This window comes from Dermacentor silvarum, chromosome 2, assembly GCF_013339745.2.
Source record: "Dermacentor silvarum isolate Dsil-2018 chromosome 2, BIME_Dsil_1.4, whole genome shotgun sequence".
Classification (NCBI taxonomy): Eukaryota; Metazoa; Arthropoda; class Arachnida; order Ixodida; family Ixodidae; genus Dermacentor; species Dermacentor silvarum.
The window spans coordinates 146,884,183-146,910,779 of record NC_051155.1 but is presented as its reverse complement, the minus strand read 5'-3'; the positions used below and the strand labels follow the sequence as shown (position 1 = coordinate 146,910,779).

General features: G+C 46.9%; 1 protein-coding gene across 5 annotated transcripts in view; it reads right to left on the bottom strand.

Moving 5' to 3' along the window:
• The window catches only part of LOC119441883 (rap guanine nucleotide exchange factor 4), a 531,616-nt gene that overhangs the window by 231,179 nt on the left and 273,840 nt on the right, over positions 1–26,597 (bottom strand). The window contains exon 1 of one of the 5 annotated variants that reach the window (XM_037706525.2): positions 22,367–22,600. The exons of the other annotated variants lie outside the window; for them this stretch is intronic. The gene's annotated coding sequence lies outside the window, so the exon portion shown is untranslated. Of the gene's footprint in view, positions 1–22,366; positions 22,601–26,597 lie in introns of those variants that run through there. 5 annotated transcript variants of the gene reach the window in all.

Genomic DNA, 26,597 nt, shown 5'->3' with positions numbered 1-26,597 from the left:
ATGACCGTCGCTCATATTCCTCGTCTCGCATCATCTTAGCGAGCATATGAAGGCCATGTGACATGTTTTATTGCGATAGCAATTATATGGACACTCCAAAGCAGATTTCTGCTGTCGCCGTCGCCGTCGCCGTGAGGTTCCGTATGACGTCAACGGCGATGAAATCGTCGCCGCGCTCCGGACGCTCTATGTGCGAGTGAAAGGCTGCGAGGGACGCGCGCTTTCACGGGGAGCGAACGCACGTCGGAGAGGAAACGCGCGTTCTGCGACGTGTTATATATATAAGTGGTTCTTGAGGGAAAGGGAAAGGTTGGCGCTATCTTCTGCAGCCCTTGAGGGAGCACGGCTCAGCGCCAAGCGACGTGTTCCCTGAAGGGCTGCAAAATTAAGCGTCTCTTTCCTCCTTTCCATATATAGAGAGTAAACACAACTTTTTCCGTCGCGCGAAAGGATGTGGGGGACGGGAGGAAGAGAGGGGAGGCGACGTTTAGCTGCGGCACCAAATACGTATTTATATAAAAACATCGCGCGCGTTCGGTGCGAACGCGGGCCAAACGCCGACGGCGTCGACAACAGTTCTGCGCGTTGCTGGTGCTGCTGCATGTCCAAGTTTATACAGGTGATAAAACTACTATCCTTACTCCGTATAGCTCTCTACTAATTTGCTATCGCAATTGGTGCTTCGCCTTTCGGGTGAAACTGCGACAAATTTTTTATTAGCGTCGATACGCATCGCGCCTCGAAATTATCACGCGCCGTATAACTTGAAAAAAAAAGAGAGAAAACGGCTGACGTATCTTGATTTGGATCGGGTCTCCGATTAGGCATAATTTCTGACATTCGTCTACCGTCCATTTTGACCAAGCAACAGCATTATCGAGCTCTCCATCTCCCCATCCGCAGCGCTAGCTCAGTGGCTATGACATTGTGCTGCAGAGCACGATGTAGCGGATTCGATTCCCAACCGTGGCATTCTGTTGACAACGAATTGAAAAAAAGAAAGGAAAAAAAAAGCACTCGTACACTTAGATGTAGGTGCACATTAAAGAACCTCAGGTGGTCAAAATTAATCCGGAGCCCTGCCCTACGGCGTGTCTCATAGCCCGGTATTGCTTTGGCACGTTCCTAAACCCCCTGAATCAATCTATCACAAACAGTGTTCCGCGAGGATGACTCGTACTAAGCGGCGTCGTTCTTCGTACAAGCATGGGACGTGTCATCGTCGTCTTCTGGCAGCATGTATACCTGTAGCACGTGTCGATGCGAGCGTTGGGAACTTGACGCAAGTGGTATGCGCTCTCTGCAACGCCATCCACCATACGGTGACAACTGCCAGGAGAGCTGTTTTAAACACACTGATCCAGAGGTGCAATGCTATCAGGCGAACGCTTTGACGTTTGCGACACTGAGTGTTCGACACGTGCTACAAAGGAAGGCGAGGGGCGCAGAGCCGGTGTCGACACACGTATGTAAACGGATACCTGTTGAGCGTGATCGAGGGAACCACATCAGTCAGGGTGTTATCGGCACCCGAGTATAACGTCTCCGGCGCAACTCACTTGGCATGAAAGCACGTTCACCGTATTTACTCGAATCTGCGCCGACCCACGATATTCTTTCCCTAAACGTTGGCCCAACGACAAAAAATAAAAGCATTCGTCTGCCTTCTCTTTTTCACAGCGGAATTTGACGATCATCGCAAGCATGTGAACGAACGTTCATTCGGCGTCGTCTTCATCGACATCGGTGGCTTTGTTGTGACTAATTTCTTACCACAGTTCGCTCTCTGCCGTCGCTAATGACGAGAGGCTGCGTTGAAACAAAATGGCGCTGGCAAGCGCGTCAGCTGCAATGATGAGCTCCGAGATTTGAGATGGTGTGCCTCCTGATGTCGGAAACTGCGGTGCAAATTATAGTGCCTAAGATATTGTGGCTGTGAGGTGACGTTAAGTTTCTGGCGGTTGCTTCGAAACCACATTCTCGAATCGAAGCCGAACTTCAACTTCCGACAGTTCTTGTTAAATGTAGAAGTATCAGCCTACATCCGACTAAATGCGGTATTGAATGACGATAAAACCAAAGTCTTGGTAGACGTCTCAAGTAGGGATGCACGCACGGGTCTCGTGTTTCTGTTCTTTGCGTTTGTGGTGTTTTCCAATGTTGCGCCTTCATTGCATCTGATGATAATATTTTCGAACATTTCGAAAAAAAAAGACAAATAGTTCTGTTGGTTACCCATATATATGATGAAATGGAATTCGCAGAAGTCGTAAGAACAACAGAGAAACCGGGACATCAAAATTCCCCGCTGACTGCCGAAACATTTACCTAAGTACTGCAATTCTTATTCATACAGCGCGCGAGGAAAACCCACACCATTTCTCAGCATACCGGCTCACTGGAATTCCTGCACAATCCAGGCCGCCTGAATTCGCGTTTATATATATTTATATTCTTTTAAGTTTCTTGTTTTTATACTATGCCGTATGGCAGCCTCCCTCTAAACAAAAACTTCTATAAGCGATAGAGAAATGGAAATGATTTTGTTTGCAGAAAGGCAGGAAAGGAAATTAAAGACAGAGGTCGACCAGTGCGCAGAAGAAAATAGAAAGCGGATGTATTCGCGTTACGTCTGCTTCAAACCTCCCAAATCAGGCTGCCGTTCACGATACTGAAGTGCTCGCTGAAGGAAAACGCTGCGCAAGACAATCTGCGCACGTATAATTCGTTTCCATGCGGAGTCACAGAGACCATGGTGCCCCGAACTGCGTTATAATGAATTCATACTGCTTATGAAAGCAGTCCCGTCACACACACAGACACACAAACACACACACAAACACACACACAAAAACAATCTAGAACCTATTTGTGTGGCTGAAAAATAAGAGAGAGAGAGAGAGAGAGAGAGAGAGAGAGAAAAGAAACATTCGACCAGCGCCTGCATTTATCGCAGGCGCTGTATCGCAGGCGCCCGGTTTCGTAGTATCCAGTTATTCAAGTGAAATCAGTGTGTGTTCTATAAAGTCAACGCTTGGTCTATCTACAGTCTCGAATCACGCCGTATGTGCTCTCGCCTTGTGTTTGTTCCATAAGATTTATTTTAGTAAACCGGTGCTTAAAGAACAGCTAATTGTACCTCCCACACCTATATACGCCTCCTCTTCTCGCAGCGACCACGGATTGAAATTCGGAGTTCCCCACATGCCCGTACACCAACCTTTTTTTTTCTGTTCTTTTTTTTTTTTCACATTCCTTCAAAGCATGCGCGCGACAAGTGACTGGAATCATCTCCCTCTTTCCGTGTCTGCAATTACAGATGCTGTCGAATTCAAGAAAGCCATGTTTGAAGCTGTCTGTGTGCAAAATATATATATATAGAAAGAGAGAGAGAGATAGTACCATTTATCTATGCAAAGCCTTCGGGCCTTTAGAGTACTGATATAAACAAATAAGGAGACTGAAGCTGGTTGCTGGCTTTCTACGCGATATTTTAGTCTATTCTTTGCTTCCGCCTCCGATTTTCGAATATCGTGGCATTTCCTTTCCCTACATTATATTCATTCTGACTCTCCGACCCCGATATTCGACGAAGACCAGTGCCAGCACGGACAGAATACTCTCGGTAAAATTTGCACTATGGGCACGACGAACGCGTACAAACAGCTCGTGCATATTTAATGAAACCAGCGGCGACGCGCGCACGCTTAGACTCTTTTAGTTTTTTGTTTGTTTTTTTTCCCTGCCCGAGAGCCGAACCCTGTATCGCTCATGACGAATGCTTAGGGGAGAGGCGCAAAAGTAATTCTTTCGATATATTTCTTTTTTTTTTCTTTTCTTGCCTTACGCCGCGTTCCCGAGAGAAACGAACAGGCACTATCGCAGTCGTTTATTTCGGGTCAGAACCCGACGACAGCGGCGTTCGTGTGACCTTATCGGCCGAACAGGCGCCAGCGATGTGGTGAGTGTCACGTCGGAACACCGTTGTCTCTCTTCGCACCACAACTGTGGCGCTTCGGGGGAATTCTTCCGCCAGCGCTCTGCGTACACAAAATGGCGAACCAACGCCGCATACCGCAAATGTGGCGTATGGCCTAAAAGGAGTCCCCGTAGACGTACAGATCTGCCGTCGATGTTGAAAGGAAATTGAATCCAGTACCAGGCACAAAGGCGAGATATACATTGCGAGATTTTTTTTTATGTATAGACCTTTCGCGCTGCATGTTCAATAGTTACGGTCTCCGTGTATGCTACAAACAGGCAGACACGTATACATTATCACTCGAGTTATACGAATCGATGCAAAACAGAATAAGGAGATGACAAACCTTTGCTTCGATCACCTGCTTCCACTTCGACAGAGCAGAGTGCATTTTCGCTCCACGCAGTAGGAAAACGGCCTGATATGCAGTAGTACTTTGTAGCCAGTGACGCGAATAGGCCGTTCATTCAGTGCAGTCTCGCAACGGGTGCTTCTCGTAAAGCGCAAAAAAAAAAAAATATTCTGCGTTACACTTCAGTCGTGTATTTCACTACGTTCACACAGCTAAGCCTCAGAGATGCCGTGAAGCTACCGCTGGTATAGCGGTGCGCATAATAGAGAGTTTACAGTTGCTGCAGAGATCTGTCGCCGAACGCTGCGCCCTCTGTGTGGAACGCGGCATTTCAAATGTTCGCCGAACTGCTATGCATGAAAGTCGCAGAAGGCGAATACGGGCAAGTGTATCTCGCTTATTCTGTTTTTTTTCTCTTTTTTTTTCAATAAAGGCGCCCAATTATCTTAATGTCATTCTGCGGCCAGGAAATCAAGAGACGTCGGTGCGAAGAACGACTGACGAAACGCCGGAAGCGAAGCCTGACCTTTCCTGCCTCAGGGGGGATAGTGACGTAGACGAGATTGCAGTGACGTAGACGAGACTGCACGCGTTTGCAGTGCCACGACAGAACATGGGTCTTCGATTGTAAGTTCTCTTCAGCATTGGTCTGCCGCGTTCGCTAATGGTATGTCTACCATCTTGATTGGCTGACATTCAATCTGACAAACAATCACATAGCGTGTAAGAAGTTTTTGTGCGTATATGTGTCCTCAATATCCTTCCGAGGTATAATATATACACTCTTTAATTAGTGCTTCATGCTGGTAAGCTGGCAATGCTGGTTTATAGCTTTCCGGTATATACGGTGAAACCATGTGCTTTACAACATTTGCGTTCCGCTATTAATCTTTTCACAAACGCTTACGAACTTCCAGATGCCTAAAACACTGCAGACAATATCGTGTTTGCATGGCGAGAGAGAGATAGAGGCAGGCAGGTAAACCAGACGCGCCTGTCCGGTTTACGACCCTACACAAGGGGACGCGATATTAGGGGACGTGAAAAAAAGAAGGGAAAAGAGGGCGATGGATAGTGCGCCGGTTGAGCGCACAAGCGAGGGTGAAAATCATGCTAGATGATGGCCGGGGCCACTCGGTTATCTTCTAAATAGCAGCAACGTCTGCGCCGCTTTCCGGGCATGCTACGCGCGAGGCTATGATCTAAGAATCATTGTCCCTGAAAGTGGTCATGCAGTATACAACTGACTTAATGAAGTACTATAGGGAAACCTCCTTAGTGCTTGTATTCGGGCGTGTTTTCTCTAACTTGTAAGCGAGAATGCTTACATACAAGACAAATCGAATGACGCTCTTTTCATTTTTCTGTTATCGCTTTGTTGTATTTCCCTTTCACCTGCTTCATTTTGCCAGCATAAAAGCCGGAATTATCTTTTCTTGTTTCGGAACAAAGACGAGAAAACACACGGGATGCGATTAACAACTGCGAATAGTCGCGCTACGCTCTATAAGCGTACTTGTCTCCCTGCCTATAAGTTCAGTGGATACCGCAGAAACTATAGCCTATCCATTAGAGAGCAATTTGGACGAATATGAAGTACAAAGTCATGACCGAGTCACACTCTACCGAGAAGGTGATGCGACACAATCTCGGAGACACGTGGATTGTTGAGCGCGACGTCACCTGAGTGCGGGCGTTGCAAAATTAGACCGGCCAGCAGACGACCCGGAGACAGCAGACATGCTCCAGACAAAATTAAACAAAAGAGAAAAGAGAAGAAAATGAAAAAAAAAATGGAGGAGGAGGGGATGATTAGATGCCGGCGAGTAATATTAGCACAGTGAACGGACGAACAAAAAAAAAAAAAAGAAGATGAATAAAGCAAAACAAAGAATAGAAATAAGTCACGACGTCATCGAAAACAGGATACACAATAAAATACTTATATATGTGCGTCACTGCAGTGTTAGTGGAGCCAAGAAAGCGAAGCAGCACGTCCCGTAACCTCCTGGCAAAGCGCTCCTTGCAAATGGCAGCTGGCACAGCGACAGCGATTAAGGCGAGTGACTGCGACTTGCGCCCCGTCCCGAGTCGGCGGATCCACACCCCGCCTCTAGCGCCCCTCTTTCTTCATGAGGGATTCTTCGAAGACAGCAGCCACCCCCTCTCCCCCATCCTTCACCGTCTAGCTTTCCTTCACCGAGTCGTCCCGTCCATTAATCGTAGGCCGCCCGATCCGTTGTTCCATTTATAAACGCAAACACGGGCACTCGCACTGCAGACTCGGCATCAACAGAAGGGCGCTGTGTCGTTGGAGCTATACAGCGGCAGCTGTACAGGGGCCGTATGCGTATACTCGCAAGCCTTTACGCACCTTAGGAATCGCTCTGGGAGAACAGCTGCCGGACCCGAGTTCTGAAAACAGTGCGTATGTAAGAGAGATTTGTAAGAAAAGCCACTGGCAATCATCATTACGGCTGGATATGTTACTAGCCGATTAGAGAACAAGTTAAGGACCGCACAAAGAGCGATAGAACGAAAAATGTTAGGCGTAACTTCAAGAGACAGGAATAGAGCGGTGTGGATCAGAGAGCAAACGGTAATACCAGATATTCTAGCTGACATTAAGAGAAAGAAATGTAGCTGGGCAGGCCATGTAATGCGTAGGGTACATAACCGGTGGACCGTTAGAGTCACAGATTGGGTGCCAAGAGATGGAAAGCGCAGTCGAGGACGGCAGAGAACTAGCTGGGGTGATGAAATCAGAAATTTGCGGCTGGAAATTGGAATCAGCTAGCGCACGACAGGGGTAATTGGAGATCGCAGGGAGAGGCATCCGGCCTGCAGTGGACATAAATATGGGCTGATAATGATGATGATGTTATTAGCCAAGCCGGCAGGCCAGTGACAAGCAGTTATTCATTTTTTTCTTTTTTTTTACATTCTAATGCAAGTATTCGTATTTTAAGCCACAGTGCATATAGGTATTTATAGTTTACAGGATGCATAGCCAAAGTCTAGTACCGGATCTATCAGCTGTCGTATACAGATATTTGACGGCATTCACAGTTCCTGCGAGCCTTTCTAGCAAGAAGCTTTGTAAATGCATCCACTCGGTAGTCACGTCAATTGCCCAATCACGATCATCAGCTAACAGCGCCCCGATGCCGATTAGTGAGGAAATCCTGTTATATATAAAACGAGGAAGTTTTGTGGATGCGAGTTCCCATTATGTAGGTGCCGGCTTGACGCCATTATGTGCGTCCAGTCAGGATAGCAAATGCTCCAACGATTCACGAGGCAGTCTTGTGCGCGAGAAACTAGGCAGGCTCGATCATCATAGCTATACCTGACGGTCCACATCTGTGCCTTTCACGTATAAAACAGTTGGACAAGAAGTCGTTCGCCTGGTCTGGTAGCGCCTTTCTAAAACAAGAGTTTGCAATAACTAACCATACCAAAAGGTCTCTTGCGCTCAGACACCTGGGCTCGAATTAAACAAAGCAGTTCGCAGGCTATAAGAGCAGTTCTTAAGAGCACGCGCCCGTCGCTCAAAATAACGGAGATTTATTTATCGAAGGTGACCGGCCACTGATAATAGAACGAAAAGGCTTCCTGATTCGGATGTCTCTTTATTGCGTCGCAATGAAGCGAATGAACGCGTGGCTTTCACCTCAACTGAATTGTGCAAGACATGAAAGGTGGGACGGCGCGCACTAGGCATGTTCTCATCAAGCAAATCCTAATGTCAACGGGCTACGTGCGAACACGCGTCGCCCTTCTCCACCAGAGCCATGCGTCGGCCTCATTAGTGAGCTTTAGCATAAAGCGTACACGAAAGTTCTGCGTGCGATACAGCACGTGCTTGCGTATATTGCGAAAGCAGAGAAAATTCTGCCGATTGGCTGCTTCAGGCCCACTACGTCGATGACTGAGCAAGATCTCGGGCGTTCACAGTTTCTAACGCTACATAGTTATACAGTTAACAAGGCACCTGCAGTATAGACGGGTTGCAAATGGTCAATTAGAGTGTGACTTATCCACCAACAGCAGCTTTTTGTCTTTTTCCCTACGCTGGCTTCAACTTCCACGAAGCTGCACACTTTTTTCGCGAGACGTAGTAGAGTACAAAACACAGAAAAAGGGAAGGGAGTGAGAACGAGAAAGGACTCGCCAGAGCGTTCAGCCAAACGATAGCGCCGGACCGTTCCGAGCAGTTTAGCCAGAAGCGTGCGACGTGCCTGCTACAGGGAGCTGGCGCGTGCGGCGTATACGCGACACACACACGACGACGAGGAAGACGCACCGGAGCGCATGCGTGTTACGGTTGGGGCCCCAGACTCTAATTCAATGGAAGAGCAGCTTAGCAGCGTCGCTGCTAGCGGAACGCGCGCCGCGCCCGCGTCCTTGAACTACATTTATAGAAGCGCGGAGCGTGATGGCGGCAGGCCGGGAGGGGAAGAAAAGCGGGCGCTTTTGATGTTGGCCTGCTCGTTGGCTTGGCTCTTTCTTTTCTTGTACTTCTTCTTCTTCTTCCGTTATGACCATTTGCTTCTTCCTGGCCTTGCGGGCTTGTCCTCACGTGAGAGAAAGCGACACGGCAGAGCAAGGCGATGGCTCATTAAGTTTCCGCACTGCGGCTGCGAAGCGCGTCCGTATATACAAACGCGCCAATTAATCTTCGGCCTGACTGTGCACGGACACAGAACTTTTCTTGCGCGACGCGTTTTTGCGTGTATAGATGGGAGGGTCCCCGTTTAACGTTTTGCTGAGTGCACCGAAAGATGTAGCTCTCAGTCAAACCTAGTTAAAGGCGAGCACAATAGGGGGGAGAACATGCAGGGACTCTATGCTTCGAGCGAACACGATTCGGCAAGTTTTGACTGTGGCGAAGCATCGAATATATAGCGTTGAAAAGGTGCAGTGTCAGGGTGCAGACGCTAGGAGAAAGAGAGAGAAAAAAGCACAGTTTCGCCTAGGGCGAAGCAATGAATGCGATAGCCAAGCTCACGAAGTAGTGAGCGCTTTGGTAGAACAAACGCAGACTGTGTCGAGCATTTGAGAAGCTCGTGCAATGCAAGCCCGTCCCAAGATACCGATGTCAGCTTGCTGATTGGCTGAAGGAATATCCTGTGAAGAGCGTCACAGGAAGGGCTTTTCGTAAACGGACGTTACGTTGCGCTCGGCCGCCATTGCAGAGATTTTTCGCCATAATAGAGCCACGCGAATTATGGTAATGAGCGGCCATATGCAGACACATCCGTATCGCCGCATTTTCCCTGTCAATGAAAATCACAACGCGTGTTCATAGCATATCGCTCTCGGGTGGTGTTGGCAGTCATCACTCTAACTTTGACTGCCTTTGAAACTATGACCGTCTATACTGAATTGCCGGCGCTTGCCTTGTTAATGATATTCGGCCGCTTCTGTGTCTAGCGATCGCGGCCTAGGGCGTGCGCTGATCATCACTGGCAGGTCGCGTATGTTTCTCAATTTACGAGAACAGTTTCCCGAGGACACGCATCATAGCTAATGAAGCCGACGACAGCCTGTGCGCATGCAGACGACGAAAGCGAGAAACAATTTTGATGGAATAATCGTACACTTTGAGCTAGCTGCTTTATTTTTACTGGGGAGGAAGACTGTTTTGCTTTATCAACCACGCTAGTTTAAATGCCTTTATTACAGTTTCTTAGGCGAAACGTCAAATTTGCGTCACGTTACGAAAGCAAAACGGGGCCATGAGCGCCATTTTGTAAGCGTCGTGCCTACGTCACGCCTCGAAGAAAATGGCGGAATGTCCAGAATAGCGGCTCTAAATGGAGTAATGATAGTAGCTTTATCAGCTGTATAAACTTGGACATGCAGCAGCACCGGCAACACGCAGAACTGTTGTCGACGCCGTCGGCGTTTTGCCCGCGTTCGCACAAAATGCGTGCGGCGTTGGTGACTATTGCCGGAGCCTCTGATATAAATAGGCAATTGGTGCCGCAGCTAAACGTCGCCTCCCTTCCCTCCCCCCCCCCCCCCCCCCCCACGGCCTTTCGTGCGTCAGAAGAAGGCGCGTTTGCTCTACATATATGGTGATTGTAAAGGAGGAAAAGTTGTCGCAGTTTCACCTGAAAGGTGAAGCATCAATTGCGATAGCAAATTTGTAGAGAGATATACGGAGTAATGATATTAGCTTTATCAGCTGTATAAACTTGGACATGCAGCAGCACCGGCAACGCGCCGAACTGTTGTCGACGCCGTCGGCATTTTGCCCGCGTTCGCTCAAAATGCGTGCGGCGTTGGTGACTGTTGCCGGAGCCTCTGATATAAATAGGCACTCGGTGCCGCAGCTAAACGTCGCCTCCCTTCCCTCCCCCTTCCCCCCCTCCCCCACGGCCTCTCGCGCATCGGAAGAAGGCGGAAACGGAAAGGAAAGACAAGCAGGTTAGCCAGAGCCCCCAGTGATGCGTGCTTTGAGACGCGGGAGCTTTCCATTTGAGCCTCACATGAAAGAAGTTTACCGACAAGGTGAGGTTAGGTTAGGTTAGACAAAAGCTGCTGTTGGTGGATAAGTCACACTCTAATTTGACCCTTTGAAACCCGTCTATACTGCAGGTTCCTTGTTAACTGTGTCTTCGCTGTTTAATTTACGAGAACAAGATGAAAGAAGTTCGACTGAAGGAGCGGCTTCTAGCTGAAGTTAGGTAGCGCTACGTCGCAGAATCGTGTTGTTTGCAACACCAAAGATGACCTACGGCAATGCACTTTCGGGCTATACCACTTCACTTACCGAAAAAAAAAAGAAATATAAAGCTTGATCTCAGACATCATAAGACAGCAGAATAAGTAAATGCCGTCACGAACTCCAAAGCTTATGTTCTATACACTGCACACTGTACAAAGTATTTATGTTCACGTCATGTGTCTATCGATATGTCTATAGTGATGGTCATCCGAGAATCTGAAGCTGTGCTTAAAGCCCCTCCATTAGCTCATGACGGTGGTAGTACTGTGGAGAGGCTTTAGCTGTGCTCATTATGCTTTACACATAAAAAATCAGAACTCCCAGCAGTATACTACGGGTGCGCTTCGGTAGCTTCCTGCACTATCGCAATATGGCGCGTACTTGACGCCTTCGTGCCGGCCAGTAGCCACAGCGCGACTGTGTATAAAGAGCAGTATCCTTCTTAGTGGCGCAAGCTATACGAGCTATCACGATCCTGGGCGGCCGCACGAATGCTCTTGTCGCAGTCATGTAGTTCTGGTCTTCTTATGTGTTCTTTCATTTTCCCTGGACTGGTCTGGACAAACTTTATTGGGGTCCTGCAGGACGCGCTTAGGGCGTAGCGGGCGTCTCCCACGTAGGGACCGACAGGGAATACCTGGCGGCCGATTCGTGGGCCTGCTGGTCGGCGAGAAGCGAGCTTCTGAGGGACTTCTCGCACTTGTCCGAGGTGGAGTCGGGATGAGCGTTTCTACACTCCCAGAGCATTTTCCCTCTCATTTTCTTTTTTCTTTTCCTTTCGTTTTTCTTTCTCACTCGCTGCACGTGTTAAGAACAGAGGAGCAGTGTTGCACGTGATCACATAGTGACGTCTAGAAGAGAATATTTAGTTATTTGCTGGAAAAATTTGTAAAAAGTTGTATTGCCGCATGTACAGTCGCGAGCAAAAGTTTGGGGAACAAATGTGCCACGATTTTATTTTTTTTCTTCGCAGTCTAGGCATACCGGCTGAAATCAAGAGCGCACGACCACGTGCGCGTGTTTGACCAATCATCATCATCATCATCATCATCATCATCATCATCATCATCATCATCATCATCATCATCATCATCATAATCATCATCATCAGCCTATATTTATGTCCACTGCAGGACGAAGGCCTCTCCCTGTGTTTGACCAATACAATGTATTAAACCAATTCCAGACCGCGTAGCTTCGCTTGAATATATTTTAATTTTTTGCTGATGCCATGGTCTCCAAACTTTTGCTCGCGACTGTACCTGCTTCTTTCCCTCTAGAATCATAGATATGTAGCACAAACCAAAGATCCATGTTTACGTGTCTGCGAGAGTCGTGTTTGAAACGTGGCAGCCATGAATGGTCTCATTTGCCTTTGCCCAGGAATCTTAGTGCTTCGTGAGCTTCAGCATTGACTCCCCGGTTATTCGTTTCTATTCTTTCCGGTTAACCTCCCTGCCTTCTGCTTTTCTCTTTCCTCTTCCTCCTCCTTGGTAATGACAACTTGCAGCATTTTCTGCACGTTTATCATCGCGAGAGAAGAGCTAGTAGCTGCCGGGCCCCCACTTATAGCCACCAACAGCTCGTTAAACAGAGCTAATAATAATAATAATAATAATAATAATAATAATAATAATAATAATAATAATAATAATAATAATAATAATAATAATAATAATAATAAAGCCGTCATCAAATTTCCAAATACAATAAATTAATGGTGTGTGCAATGATTTGATCAAACCGCGCTCTTAAACGTCTGTTGTTTCTATAGCTCAATTTCTTTCCATGCGGCGATTTGCCGTGGGGTACATCCCGTTCGGGCTTGCTCTTCCCTGCGATAGCCAGCGCACTTCAGACGCAGGGAGACGCCCCATGAGTCAGGTGTCGTCGCCTTGCGCCACCTTTTACAGCTTCCTGCCCGAGCAATGTCCTGACATAACTGCGGGATACGTAACGCCGACAGCGGCACGTGAGCAACCTTGCGCGCGCTATGTTTACCTAATTCACGGTCTCTGATCCGTGAACACGGTGGAGATCGCCGTCACGGCTGATTGCGCTATTGTGATCGGGCTACGCGGTGTGCGTTGCATGTGGCGCCATGAATTGCGCGGTGTCGCCGACTACGTTCGGTGTACTTGACTTCCTAGCGGGTTGGGACTGATTTACGCTATTTCCTCATCCGGCTTCCTGTATGCATCGACGCAGGGGTATAGTCACTCCGGGCGCTGACGTAAGCGGTTTATTGAAAACCTTTCGTCTTTCATATCGAGTTAAAACATACCTAACGAGTATTTATTAAGGATGAATGGAATTTCTAGATGTCACCGCCTTCGAACGTATTTGTCGACAGCGAATCCTCAACGTAAAAACAGAAGTGCGTAACAAAGGAAACGCTGCTATAAGGCGTGGTTAGTGCATAACGTTATCGCAGGAGGTTTTAAGGCTCTAGATAGAACGGACACAGTTTCACGAAAATGAGAGAAGTGCTACTGGTGTGAGCGCATGATTCGTACATCGCTAAACTAAAAAGAAATCTGAAAAAAGATAGTATTTGTTGTTCCGTATTTATGGGCTTGGCGGCTGCTTGGAGAATTTATATGCCCGCCATAAGATAGCTAATTACAAAATTGCCGCGTATCTGCGTGCTTCGCTGCAAATGTCGTCGAAAGACGATAGTATTCTGCCGGCCGTACTACATGAGTGCTGGTCTGATCCGCGGCCACCCGTGATGCTGTTCTCGTACCATTTCCGTCCTGGCATGATAAATGCAATGGAGGTTTGTTTGAACAGATTTCATTTTACCGCATTATTTCATCAAGCGGCCATTTATGTTTTGCCCTGCCTCAGACAGCGCTTCCTTTATGCTGAATCGGCCGCATCTGGCTGGCATTGATAAAATTGAGGAGGCGCTGCGTGAGACATGGACGCCATCTGGCAATACATCGGGAAACATGAGCTTGTGCAGAGGGTTTCCTTCCTCCATGGCAGAGGGCGCTCGTCGGCGCGCAGTCGGGGAACGTCGTTCGTCGGCGCGCATAGCATGGCATTTTCAGCGCAGCTTAAGAAACTAGGGTCTTTAGAGTTACGTATCTATGTATTTTCTATTAAAGGAACACACCTCCTAATACTTACCTAGTGATGTTGTGCCTCAGATATGCGTAATATTTACTTTGTGATCGATAACGTTCACAAGTATGAACAGCCGTACCAGTTTAAGTAGTGTGGGCGGTAAGCAAGTGGCCCAACTTTGGCCGGGTGGCTGAATCGGGTGACAGACAGACAGACAAACAGACAGACAGACAGACAGACCAAATTTTCAGCGTTTAAGTTCCCCAAGAAAGACTATCGTCTTTAAAACACGCGCATGCATTTCACTGTGCTGCATGTAGTGGAACGTCAAAGCGAGCGTAGCAGCTTTTCTTGCAAACAATTGACGCCCGCGTCTGTCGGCTACGGTGCTTATTCTTGCTTTTCCAGTTTATCTTTACGGGCATTCTTTAAACAGCTCGCGCGAAACTGGATACGACTGGGTCGTGCGCACCATTCCCATTTGCAGCAGTGATCCACAGCTGCCATTAAAGCTTCTAATTTTCTTTCATACAATGTCCCGGTCTTATGTTCAAGCCTCTTTCACTATATCTACGCACTACAATACGCATGGTAGACACTGTATGGCTTGCACTCCGTCCTCCTACCGTTCCTCTACAGCACTCACTCGCTCGCTCATCAACCGCACTACCACATTGCATCAACGATAACTATATAGTTGCACTGTGAATGTTTGCAAAACTTGGTTGCACTCTTTGAATGAAAGGCTGTTCCAAAGAAATGCGCATGAACTTTCGCTATAGGGTAGACTGAATATGTCTGCATGCCTAATGCACACCGCGAACAGAAGGAGCGGTTGCAAATTACCCTAATAAAACAAACGGAACTATGCAACAAAGGCGTTGAAAGAAATCGGAACGAAGTCGAGATGAACGGCGCGCATGCGCTTCGGTGACTCAACATTCAGAACTGAAAAGAATTGCAGCCGTTCCCTGCTGCTACACCTCTCACTACGGGCGTCCGGACGCCACATGCGCGAGCCAAATGCTTCACAAAAGATGCATCATTAAATTATACACACACAGCGGAGAGAGCCAGACCCATGCGGCGTCTCCCTAATCACATCGCCGCTGCTGGCGCTGCTGCCGCCGCCTCTCCCCAGTGTTACGTCCCTCACTCCCATTCTATGGAGATGGACCCGAGTGAGAGACAGTGCCGCCGCCCAGTGGTTTCCATTGCAACGGCAGGAGCGGCGGGCGCGTTTTTTTTTTTTTTTTTTTGCCCGTGACCCAGTCGATTCTGGCAGGGTAGTACGCGGAGAAAGAGGCGCAACCGCCATTACGCCGTGCCCTCCACAGAGGCGCGCACGCTGACACCGTACAAACGAAGCGGCGCACGCGACACGAATGCAAAGGCACAAAGGGAGCGAGAGTTCCATCGTTTTCTTTGGCGGGCCGCCGTGTTTATCTTTCGGATGAGTCCGCCCGCTGCCATCGCCCGTGTATTATACTCGCGCTCTATGTGCGGGCCGCCGAGCACCTTTTGTTTCGCGAAGTCCTAACCGCACGTATATCTCTCTCTCCCTGTATGTTTCTTTTCGCTGGCGCTGCAAAATGCCTACGCGTGGCACCTCCCACTACGTTCCATTGTGCGCGCAGCACCGAAGCTACTAAGCCTAATCAACGAGACTGGGGAGAACGCGCGCTTGCTTGCGACGGGAGGGTGGACGACGACGGCAAGCGTAACCCTAATTACGGTAATCGTTTCATAAGGCCAATCACCGGGCGCTTCCGTCTTCTACAGAGGTTGCTAAGCGCGCTAACTGCAGAGACGACAAAGGGTAGAAGGAGGAGGAGGAGCTGCTTCTACTCAAGCTGCACTGAATTAAGGAAAGAGCGGCAAACGCGCTCGATGATTTGAGATGCAAAAAAAAAAAAAATAATAATAAACGAACCAACAAGCGAGGTGCTCGGTCTGAATATAGAAACAAACCACTTGTCCCGGGCCGAGAGCTTCTACCGTGTCGCGCTAGCGTTCTTGCCAGTCATAACCGAATAAAAGAAATACTATATATATATATATATATATATATATATATATATATATATATATATATATATATATATATATAACGCTAGCTCTCCTGGAAGCCTGCGACAACACGACCAGCTAGAGCGAGCGTGTATAATATATACCGATGTGCTCGCACCGTAGCGGTTTGCTTCGCCGTAACTTTCGCGCTAATTAAACACGTGATGGCAAAGTTTACCCTGTTCTTTCTGTTTTCCTTACTTTTCCGAACTGCCCCCCACCTTTTGGCCACGAGCATGGCGAATGACTTAACTTTTTGTTCGTTTTCGCCTGACACCGCGTTGCGGTGTCGTCTCATTATACGGAAATGAGCTAAATTTGGCCTCCGGGACACGCAGGAAGCGTTTCGCAACGTTGCCAGACTTGTCCCACTCCGAGCTAGCGCCGAGCCGCCTATACGCAATATAGGCTTAAATGAAAGAGGAGACGAGTAGGGCACTAATGAAGAACGTATCAGGGCGATGCGCCGAGACATTGCAAGCTGCAGGATTTTTTTTCTTTTTTTTCTGGCATGTAGGGCTGTTCGTCGTGTGCAGCCACGTGTGAACAACGCGAGTGGATGCGCTTTCCCGTATGAGTGTGTGCGAGCGAACGCGTGCATGCATAATAATTAATTGTACAAGGGTGCGTTGCTTCGCCTGAACGTTGGCGGGAATGACAGTGCACGAACATAATAGGTATAGCTCACGAATAAAGAAACACGTACTACGTTGTCGTCTGCTTCGTATATATCACTGAAATTAGGTTGAGATCACATTTCTACGCCGAGCCAGACAACGAAAAACATGAAACAGTCTACGAGCGCTGTGCGCTAGCAAATGAGTTAGGGCTACCAGAAGCAGAGCTCGGTCTCGTCAAGTTTCAACTGTACGCTGGCCACATTAAAGTGGACCTTACGCGACTTTCCAAATTATCAGCTTTTCATTCGTGGGTGGTCTGTAATTAGCTAGTGGCCGACCGCTTTCGTTTATGTAAGGCATCATGGTTGGTTTGTAACTGCAGTTGAGAGTGGTTCTCGCGTACGAATGCTTTTATTTTTCAGAATACGGCCCTATATTTGCTATAGTTTCAGCTACGATGATTCAAACATGTATTGGCACAAGCCAATTGGCTTCACATCGATGCCGATGAAACGCACAATCGACACTTAATTCCTTAATGCGCAGCGCTCTATATTTCTCGTGCGCTTGTTTTGTAGCATCTCAAAACTCTACAGTCCAGGGCATATTTCCCTATTCAATACATGTGAAACATATAAATGCTCTAATGAAACAAGCGCTCACCCAATTTGAATGAAATGTGCTTTAGTTTTAAAGAGTAAGTTGAATTATACCAAACTTAGGAAGCCAATTGTGGATTTAGTGCCTAAGGTGTTTTAAACAATTTGCCGAATATGGAGATGTTTTAAAAAATATATATATTGAAGCCCAATGATTACAAGTCTGAACTCTACACCAAGAAAAGTTGTAGCTCTGTTAAACTGTACCTCTTAGGGCCATCTGAAGAAAACAAAAATGATATACGCGTTTATAAGTTTACGTAAGATTGGCCCGATGCTTACGAGCATTTTGCGAAACTCACTAATTAGTGGCAGATTTCAGAGTGGTGTATAATACATAACGTTTGCCCACTTAATATGTTTCAGTTGTGCAGTTCACGGAATTGTGACATCGTTTGTTTACTGCTGAGTCTAGATTGTTCTTCTTTTACATATACATATTTTTTCGTTTTCTCGTAAAAATATTCATGGCCCACATACAAAATCTACTCTGCACGTCCAGAGATTCTAACTTTTCAATTCAACAAATCTTACCAATATCGGTGCTTTGGAAAAAAAAAACACAGCTACGGTTAACGGGAAAAACCATTTATCCATTTCCCATCTGTTTAGACGGGTGCTCCTGAAGTTAGGTTCCTCCTTGGCTGGCACTCGCCACTCATAAGAGCCGTGATAACTAGAATATTGTCACGCACGATGGCCAATCCCAGTAAGCACTTACGTACATTAAGGAACTATTACGAATACCGACGTTGGGCTTACGGTGTCCGCGTGTGACCTTTGTGCGCCGTTTAATTTTGAGCTACGATAACATGAATCCAGAATTCGATATTCTCTTTCATAATCGTTGCTCCGGTTATCGCAATCCGAGGAAGCGTTCCGGAAATCGCGAGAGCGCTGCTGAGTCTAGCCTAAACTATCGCTAAACAATGGGTTATAGATAGAACACATACACGAACTGAAAGGTTGTGACCTGAAATCGGATCTAGAATAAACACAAACAGACTCCTTCGACAACGGTTGAGGAGGAGCGGCCCAAAGAGCTGCCTCCAGTGACTTTATTATGATTCTGTTCCATGTATATATATAGCAGACGAAGCATATAGCAGAAGAAGATAGTAGATGAAGATAAAGCCGGATACAAATGATGCCAAGCAGGGCACAATGAAGAAGACAGAGGTCAGAAATCGAATATGGCGACTAAGCGATTATAATAAACGTTCGAAGGCTCCAAGCTTTTGTGGACTTCTACATTTTGGCGCACCCGACAGGATCCCGAAACGAAATGAATTTAACCACAAAGAATATTGCAGAATGCATTTGTATATTTGCGCTGAATGGTAATGGGGGCACCAACTATAGCGCAGGTAATAAACACGTGTCTTTTAAATGTCCTTTAATATTAGTTTCTTGACAGTATCAGCCCATAAAGAGGGATGTTTTTTATTTAATGTTATTGGAGTTTGCCTGGCGGCACGCATAGCATGCCGCTCAAGGTGAATGCGGTGATAAATGAAACGATACGATACGAAACGATTTTGTATGTGGGCCATGAATATTTTTACGAAGTTCCGTAAAGCGGAGAAATATACGGCAAAAGTGCCTGCGTAGCGAGGGATGCTTAGCCGGCACTATATATGTCCATGATCCAAGCATACACGTAGTAGCATAAGGTGCGATTCCTGAGGTATAGTATCAGTTTAACTTAAAACGTGAACAAGACGAAAACGACTACAATGCGTCGTCGCTTTTCCAGGGGAGGTATGCCGTAAGTGTCCACCTAGTGGACTGACCCTTTCGGTCGCCGGTAATTGGCTGGAGCTGAACCAGCGAGAAGGAAACTGGCTGAGGGCGCCTGTTTCCTCCTCGCTGGTACTCCAGCCCAGCCAATCAGAACTTCAGCAGCAGCCGAAATGGACATGCCCACTACGTGGATATTTACAGAATACCGCCACAGGTTCGCTTGCATGCATTTGCAAGAGTATGCCTGATTCGGACTCCAAAACGTACACTTGCTACTCTTTGCTTAGGTACCGGCTACATTGCGTTTGTACACGTGGACCTTCCATGTAATCACTCGGAACAGGAGTCCTGATCACTTATTTGCCGTTCGTGTTTCAACTTATGCTGATGGTAAATTCGGTGCGGACATTACGACGTTCCTTCGAAGGGTGAAAAGGTTGCAGATTAGGTGCACTATGTCCTCTGGTACATCACACGCAAGACACGTTAACGATCATATATCCGCCTTTTACAAGAAAGGCTACTAGACTATCATTGCGCAGCTTGTGGGATTAAGTTAGGTCTAAGCTATACAATTGCCGGATTAGCGCCCGCAAGGGCTAGCACATCTCAGCTGCACACACTGTCTTCTCAAACAAAAAGAAAAAAAAAGGAAAGGGGAGAGGAGAGGGTGCAATTGAGCGCTCTTGCTTGGTGACCTTTTCATTACGATATTTTATGGCGAATGTCGCCCGGAACTGTTCCCAACTACTTCGTTCTTTCGTTATCCCACGGAAGAAAGTTCGGCGTAAGTGTGAAACAATGGCTCGTTTTGGCAACCGAACTTACGTACAAAATTTCCTAGATTGACGATTTTCCCGTTTAGTTCTTGCATCGTAACGTTCCCCCCTCCCTCTCCTTATTTTAATTAGAACAATTTACCAGAACTTTCTCCGACATTTAGTGTTTTACTTGCACTCGGAGCGACGATAAGAGCCGGAAGAACTGAACCACGATTTGTTTAATTACTTTTTATTTCTGCCTTATTTTTTAAGCGTATCCAGGCCACCTCATGAAGCATCTAGAACACGCAAGAAAAGTTAAGTATACAGAAAACACGTTCGCGCGTCCATTAATGTAACCTGCAGCCGGTCGTTAGGAGTCGCTCTCGGCGCTGGTTCTCACGTGAAAGTGTTTGATATTAGCGGCTGTGAAATCGTCGTTAACGTCAGCGCGGGATAACCACCTGCAGACGCCGATCAATCACGCGCTCTTCGGCACGGCGTACGGTGAACTCTCGGTATAGCGAATGAGAACGTTGTTGCGCCGCGATTAACCCGTAGAATAGCGTTTCCGTTATTGCAGCTTTCCGACAGGCGTTGCTCCAGATATAGCGTTCCGAGTTGGCTTGACGAGCCGTTATCACGGTAAAAAAAAAAAAAAAAAAGAATGCTCCATTCCGGAAGGCGGCGCCGCAAACGCCAGCCATTGACTACGGTTCATTAACCATCGTCCGCTCAAAAGACGTGCGACCGCCATAAGCCGACTAGAGCTGCTCAACAGTCACACGAAAGAGCTGGCGCGGTCACGTTTGAGGCTTATATGTTATGGTGATGATCTGCACAATACCTTCGTAATAACCTTCGTAAGAACAATACCGCGTTGGCTTGTGCGTTACCTGTTGAGCGATCTCTTTTTTTTATACTATAGCCATCTTCCTGTCTACGAGTGCAGAAACAATGGCACCATGTAAGAAATGAGAACGCGATTAGACGCGTGACAAACTATGGCAGGTGTAGCTTCGGTATTATTGAGGTTCCTAAAAATACCCTCCACTGCAGAACGCCGGAATAAAAAAAAATTAAAAAAAAAACGCGAAGTTTGTGCCAATGTTTCGCGTGGATGGAGCTTTTGCGGTGTATGTGTCCTCCGGCGGACTCATCAAATCCGAACAGAATAATTCGAACACCAAAAGAAAAAAAAATAAACTAGAAAAAAGAAAGCCGAAAGAACTTTGTAAATTAATTTAATATCCATCTTCCCTTACGGTGAACGGTGGACCTAAAATTATATTAAGGCTCCCTAATATGTCGAATATCTCACGCGGAATCCTTCCAATTACTTCTTTTACTGAATTTGATTTTCTCGTTCCCATTTCAATCGTCGCCGACAAGGCAAGCGTGAATACGGAAGTAAATTCAAAGTAAAATGGAACAAAATAAAGGTATGTATACGCTTCTTCCAGGTACACTATTTTAGAAGTAACGAAGCAGTTTTCCAGAGAAATAAGTGACAGTAAATCTTCCTCAAAGGCGACTACTAAGCAATCGTGCCCTCTCCTTAAGAGCCAAGTTGAAAGAGCGTTTCTTTCTTATTGACTATTTCTTTTTTTTTTCGCTACATCACTAGTCGGTGTTAAAGAAGATAAAGTAAAACAAAATAAAAATACATGCCTCAAATGCAATGCTAAACATGCGCGCACATATATGGGTACAGTACAGGACGATATCTTGTCACACGAAGTTCACCGTCGTACGAGTCACGAATTAAAACAAGGGACGGATGCCATTATTATTATACAGTAACATCGTGGTTCTGGCAAAAGAAAGGTGCACTCCCCTATGCTATTGTTGCGGCGGATGGTTTCGAATAGGCGGTGATGAAAGTATCAAACTATAGACCGCGAACAACACAACAGTGACGCTTAGACTCAGTGCTTGCCGAAACGTTTCACTGTACTTTCAAGCTGGTAATTGCACGTCCTCGTGGATATTGCTCCGAGCCTGAGCCTCTGGTCCGCTAAGCCAATTTCAACAGTGTAGTGACTCCCGCTAAAACGATTAGGGAATCGAACCGTGAGTTGCTGCCTGACGTTACAATTATCTGCGTCGAGTGTTTCACGAGAGCTCACCTGGTCGGGATGTACTATATAGTCAAAGGTGAAAACTAAATGTCCCACCACTGAAAATGCGAGCGTGAAACATAAAACACGTTTCAAAATTTGTAATGTTTCTTTCTCGATGTGATCGGGGTCCATGTTTACTCTGAACTATGGGTCTTGTCCAGTTTGTGACAGGCCATCGTTTCGGGCGCGCAGGCTCATCATCAAAAGCGAAAACATCAGGGGCGAAAGGAATGACTATGTAGTCTTACCGTGGCCGTGCCATGTTTTCGGAGTGCGGGTCCCGTAATTCAAAACTCCATGCGACGACCCGGGGTGACGGAGGGTCAGTGGCACCAGCGAGCCACTCACACACACGGTGAACTGTATATGCGCTGGCCTTTGGTGAGAGACGTACGCCACTTCGAGCGCCACTTCGAGGACCGCGCAACTTGCGACTCGGAAGCCGAACTCAGCAGGGACGCGCGTTCACTCCCCACACACGCAACAGAAACTCCCTTTGGCTTTCCGAGAAGTCGTGTGAGCGACTGAGAAGACAGCCAACGGTGCTTCAGCTCCAGTGGGACCCTCTTCGTGCGTTAGGTGAGGAGGAAAGCAAGGTGTGTGTGTGTGTTGTGTGTGTGTGTGGAAGAGGCTCGTCTATTCCGAGCGGAGACGAGACGTTCGCGCAAGAACCCTAGAGACCCGGTGACACGAAAACTTTGCCCCCCCCCCCCCCCTCTTTCCTCCAGCCTTCCTGTTCCTCTGCCCGCCTCATCGCTCCGTCAGCGCCCCGACAAACGAACAAAAGAAAAGGCACGTTGATGGCGACAGCGCAGGTAGGCGTCCGCTATGCGGCAGGGGACCGCGAAGCGCAGTGAGGAAGGAAAAGAAATGATTGTCGGTTTCGTGCACGGGTTGAGTATTTAGAGAAGCGGGACAAACTGGCCTGCAGTCGGGCGTACCGGAGGCCGCCAGGTTCCTTTCGCGTCGCTGGGCCGCGGTTCCTCTAATGAAGACGGGCCGCACGAACGTAAGCTTGCCTAATTTTCTAGCGTCGTTTATTGCTGCGGCCATGCAATCTTTCTTTCTTTTTTTTTTCTTGCCACACCTGCTTTCGAAACAGCTTAAAGGTGGAACTAACGAGCTCCGTATGGGTAGGCGCGGTTCTTTTATATCGAACAATTCTGTCGACTTGGAATAAAGAATGCCGAGCACTCTCCTAGGCAACCAAACGCCGACTCTGTCATTTCATCCCCACGACTGACGCGCCATACGTGGTTGTTGTCATCTCGTAGCGGCTAATCCGGTTGTCACTGTTGATAGGTCGTGTATGTCGCTCTGCTTAGCATCCCACGCAAGTTTTTGAGACAAAGAGCTTCTAGAATAATTTCAGCACATGGTTACTTGCATTGCCATAAGCTATAGCTGCATCTGCCTGGGAGCACCAGTGTGTATTAGTCAACAACATATTTATTTTATTTATTGTATTTTGGTTGTATGCTTTCCCGTACAAGGTTTATGGCTGTTAAACACCAAAGCACTGATAGCACACCAACGGCGAGCCACGCGCATGTGGCTTATATAAAGGTAGTCAAGCCGGAACCAAGCGGCTTTACCAGAAGTGAATCCCGAAGGCTTCCTTAAAATATCAATAGAGAGAGAGAAAAAAAAGGGTGAAAGGCAGAGAGGTTAATCCGATTAAGTGTCCGGTTGGCTACACTGCCCAGAAAAAAACAAAATGGACGCATCAGTTCGCACACTACAGTTTTTCGATCAGTCTTATTGCTTTTAAAAAGCACTCTAACGCTTTTAAAGCAGTTCGGGCTCACGTAAACTGAGGTAAAATAACAAAAATGGTTGGGCCACTAACTGTCACAGCAGTGAAGATGAAAGTGCTAATCAACTTTCTCTTTTGTGTCTTTCAAAATGTAGCGGTGGCGTCTCGGTTCAACTTCCGGCTGTCTAGAGGGCCTGCGAGAGGGCGGAGGGCCACGGTTTCCGGTCCCTGCGTGAGAGCGGCCCGCGACTGCTACCGACTCCCCCTGAAAGGGGGCGTCCGAACACAGTTCCTCAGGACCTGAATAAAAGTTCTTTGTCTGTCTGTCTGTTATTATTGCTAACACATGGTGATAGCTCAGTAAAACCTTTTATGGCTATATGCGGCGCACTGCGCATACTGCACTTCATTAAAGAAGCAAATGAACTATCTTTCTGGTTTCGATAAAGTCTCTGCATTTCAATTAACAAATAAAGAAAGAAAAAGAAAGACAGCTTGTGCGAACATGACAAAATAGTACGCATCTACAGTTGAAATGGCGGCGATAATAAACTTCTTTCTTTTTTTTTCAGGTTTCGTTGCAGTATTGTTCTGGGACTCTGCGACCTAAGCTTATAGAGGGGCAAAGAACTATAGGCTGCGAATGTATGGTGAGCTTAATATAAAACAGCAATTAGCACTTCGATGACTTTGATGATTATAAGGCGTCACGGTGTTGACAAAACTGCAACGTGACACTAATCACCAATAAACACGTGGGTGCGGGATACTTGAAAAAAAAAATCACGTAATAAGCAAGCTCGATCGAATTCGGCCGGGTCTCGTGTGCAGTATTCTCGGAACTACGCTTCACGTATTCTTCATTGATGAATAATTAAAAAGTGCTGAAGATGAGAAAAAAATTATAGTATTTCGGCTTCCACGCACTGTAACTGGCTGAAAAATCTTCCGCAAGCCAAAAGACGTCATTAATTTGGCGACATTTGCAACAGATAAATTCAATCAAGACCTTTTGCATCACGCGGTCTGACGAAAACATTTGGCTTAGGTCTATATAACGTCACTCATCGTAAATTTATGCTAACGATATTTGAATTCGAATGTCAAGTTATCAACGGAGATGCTTAGCACGCATGGCTGAAGCTGCAGTTTCCGCAAAACTATTTTCAACTCTTGGTTACTCAGTTTTATCAGAATAGTCATGTATCGCGCATTTTCTTGCTCGGCTGAACCAATAAGCTAGAAGGTTTGAGGTGAAATCGGGAGGCCGCCCAACTCGAACCGCCAAGAAAAATGAAAAGAAAAGAGAGAGAGAGAGGGTTCGCTTCCTTGGGTGCCATTTTGTTTAGCAGACTATAGTGTGGCGTTAAACTGCAGTCAGTGCTACAGTGACATCATCGCAAAGGCTTCTCCCGTGTAAACGCGTCGCCGGAGTATATATAGGCTGCCATAACAATTGCTCAAGTTCACGATGAAGTAGCATATAGGTACTTGTGTCTGGTCTGATGCTTAATTAACTGAGCTTCATGCCCCATTCAGAGAGTATGAATGCCTATCAAGTCGAGAGCAGGGAATGTCACGGTGGGTTCAGCGTACACAAAGCGAAAATTGAGCGAAGTGTTAATGAACGACTCAGAGAGCAGAATAACAAAGAGCGCATATCTGTGAATGGACATTAAGCACTTCATTGCCGTGATTGCTGGTCCATAGAATAAAACAAAGTGTTTGAAAGATGCTCAGATTTGGAACAATTACGGTCTGTGTGCAGGCTGCACACGAAGAACACCTTTATTACCTTGGTTTGCTGACACGAGTACGCCTATGTTTCGTAGATATCAATTGTGCTATTTATGTGCTATTTATGTTGTCCTTTCTATTCGCTGTGCTTTCTTGTTTCGCTGATATTGTGAAAACCGGTGCCTATAAAACGGCATAGCCTAGCTTGCAATAGACTCTATAGCTGAAAGTAGTGCCAGTCTCCATATACTGCTAATTTGTTGCTCGTTTCACTCTCCTGCGCTATTACCCAAAGTTAACCACCATCTCCAAGCAGACAATTATTCGCCACATCCACTTCTTTCGCATAACACAAGCAAAATCATGTGTGCACAGCTCTCAGCCATATTACAGTCACTATTTTGTTCTGGATTCTGGACAGGATCGTCATTCACTACAGCATGCGCGTTCAACATATACTGGGCCCTGCTCGTATACCACCGTCCCTTTCTCCTTGTTTCTTTCTCACCTCTCAAACCTTTTCCCGAGCGTAGGGTAGCAAACCGAACGCGTGTCTGGTTGATCTTTCTTTTTCTTTCTTTCTTTCTTTCTTTCTTTCTTTCTTTCTTTCTTTCTTTCTTTCGCTGGGCGCGCCAATTCTCCCTTCTCTACACAATGAAACTGTGGGCGATGTGCAGCACTATATACACCTCGTGCTTCGGGTACTTGCATGCAGATATAAATAGTTGAGCAATTGTTTTTTCTCATGGAAGTACAGCGTTACCGAAAGGAACGTGCATAGTGCCGAAGCGAGGTGTCGCGCCTCCGCCGGCGTCATCTCTCGTGATAGCTTCGCTCTCGACTTGAATAAGTTACCCCCCCCCCCCCCCCTCCCTTCCTCGTGGGTGCGTATGGCCTATATATAACTACGAGTATATAACTGCGGTTCAAATCTGTGATGATTCCTGGCAGAGACGAGAAGAAGCCGCATGCTTTCGCGCGGCCTG